This window comes from Portunus trituberculatus, chromosome 50, assembly GCF_017591435.1.
Source record: "Portunus trituberculatus isolate SZX2019 chromosome 50, ASM1759143v1, whole genome shotgun sequence".
In the NCBI taxonomy this organism is placed as follows: Eukaryota; Metazoa; Arthropoda; class Malacostraca; order Decapoda; family Portunidae; genus Portunus; species Portunus trituberculatus.
The window spans coordinates 19,016,175-19,018,674 of NC_059304.1; the positions used below are offsets into that span (position 1 = coordinate 19,016,175).

The 2,500-nt window shown below is 44.0% G+C and overlaps 1 protein-coding gene across 1 annotated transcript in view; it reads right to left on the reverse strand.

Moving 5' to 3' along the window:
• LOC123499902 (DNA-directed RNA polymerase II subunit RPB1-like) overlaps nt 1-2,500 on the reverse strand; it is an 84,563-nt gene that overhangs the window by 1,182 nt on the left and 80,881 nt on the right. The gene's annotated exons all lie outside the window — the stretch shown is intronic.

The following is a 2,500-nucleotide window of genomic DNA, read 5'->3' on the forward strand; positions in this document are numbered from 1 at the left end:
TAGGTTAGGTTAGGTTAGGTTAGGTAAGGTAAGGTTAGGTTAGATTAGGTTAGGTTAAGTAAGGTTAGATTAGATTAGATAAGGTTAGGTTAGGTAAGGTTAGGTTAGGTTAGGTTAGGTTAGGTTAGGTTAGGCTAGGTTAGGTTAGGTTAGGTAAAGTAAGGTAAAGTTAGGTTAGGTAAGGTTAACTGTGCTGGTTTTGTTGTAGTTATAGAGTGATTGGTTCGATTAGATTAGGTTACGTTTTTTTATACAAGACGGGAAACCAGCCAAGAGCAAAAAAAAAAAAAAAAATAGGTCCACTTGATTGCCAGCTCCCTTAAAGAATAATAGAGTTAGCCAAAAGTCTGGGACAAATTAGAGGAAGAAGTGGACCAAATTGCAGTCAAAGCGTCTAAGAAGCATAACGAACCAACTAATATCCTGACACAAAGACAAAACAAAGACAAAACACACACGGAACTCTACAATCAAGCATTTACTCCATTTCTTTCCCTGAGGAGTCTTAAGGGAGCATGACGGACAGGTAGCCAGCCAGGTGCGTGAGGGAGGCGTGTGTGGGGAAATGGAGAGCAGGTAAGAGTTAAGAGGTAAGTAAGAGGTCCTTCTGTGTTGGGTCGTGTAAAATAAGAGATAAGTAAGAGGAGATCCTGTGTCAAAGCGTGTAAAGTAAGAATCCTGTGTCGAAGCGTGTAAAATAAGAGTCCTGTGTAGGGGCGTGTAAAGTAAGAGCTAAGTAAGAGGGGGTCCTGTGTCGGGGCGTGTAAAGGAGCGGCAACCACGCCAAGATAAGTGAAACAGAGACAAAGACACGCGAGGGAATGGAATGAGCTGGACTTTTGTGGCTGACTCTTTGCTTTCCTTGGGAGTGAGTGGTGTGTGTGTGTGTGTGTGTGTGTGTGTGTGTGTGTGTGTGTGTGTGTGTGTGTGTGTGTGTGTGTGTGTGTGTGTGTGTGTGTGTGTGTGTGTGTGTGTGTGTGTGTGTGTGTGTGTGTGTGTGTGTGTGTGTGTGTGTGTGTGTGTGTGTGCTTTGTCAGGTGTTGGTTAGGTTAGGTTAGGTTAGGTTAGGTTAGTTTAAGTTAGATTAGGTGTAAGTTTGGTTTGGTTAGGTTATCTTAACTGTGTTGGTGTTCTTGTAGTTGTAAGGTGATTGTTTTGTTTGATTTGATTTGGTTTGGTTTGGGTTCAGTTATGTTTGTTGTTACTTAGGTTAGGTTAGTTCAAGTTAGGTTAGGTTAGGTTAGATACTTTAGGTTAGCAGTATTAATTGGTTTAGGATCTTTGTGGTGGTGGTGGTGGTGGTGGTGGTGGTGTTTGTCCTGGTATGCCTTTGTGTGAATGTGTGGGAAAATGAGCATACGTTTGTCATTTTCTATTTTTTTTTCTTTCCTCCCTCTTTATTTCGTGCATTTCTATCATTATCTTTATTATCCATTCATTCTATTTTCATATTATCAGCATCATTTTCGTTAACATTACCGTTACTGTCATTATCATTATCAATCACCACCACCACCACCACCACCATCACCACCACCACTGTCCTATATTTCACCACTACTACACATTAGCTCGTATTCTCAAACACTTCTGAGCTTCACCTCCACTATTTCCAAAGGCTTTATTCAAATATACACGAGTTTTTCTATGCATTTTACGGTTCTAGAGGCAGAGCGACAAGATTTCTACGCTACTAACTGGAGAAACACTCTTGAAAAACCCCCGCTAATCATCTCTGTGGCCTTGGAAAACAGTCGTGGAGAAAAAGAACAGCATTTTTCAACCTGTTTTTACGATTCTAGAGGCAGTGTGACAAGATTTCTCCCCTATCAACTGGAGAAACACTCTTGAAAAACCCCCGCTAATCATCTCTGTGGCCTTGGAAATTAGTCGTGGTGAGAGACCAAAGCATTTCTGAATACACACCTTACATATACGAACACCACCTCCCATTCCCCCTCTCCCCACACACACACACACACACACACCATCCACCACCACCACCACCACCATCACCACCACCACCATCCACCACCATCACACACCCATCTAACCTCCTGTCCCTTCTTTACCAACCTCACAAATTAGTTACGGGCCCCTCCCTCTCCTATTCCTCGCCCGTCTCTCACCTGTAATTGGGTACGTGAGGCCCCGGAAAGGTAAGGGCACGGCACAGGTGAGGCATAAGGTGGGCAGGGCACAGGTGAGACGTAGGGTATGGGAGTGTGGGTGGGGATGTGGATGGGGGCGGTTATTTGTCTTGAGGCAGTGTTAGGTGGCCAGCCAGAGGGTATAACTAGAGGAGGGAGAGGGAGAGGGAGAAAGAAAGAGAGAGAGAGAGAGAGAGAGAGAGGGAGGGAGAGGGAGATGAGAGGTGTTAGGAAGCGAGTATCTGGTGAGTAAGTAGTTTTATGAGTGTACCTGGCTCTCTCTCTCTCTCTCTCTCTCTCTCTCTTGACAGTACGACCATTGCTTTTGTTGATATCTATCTATTTTGTTC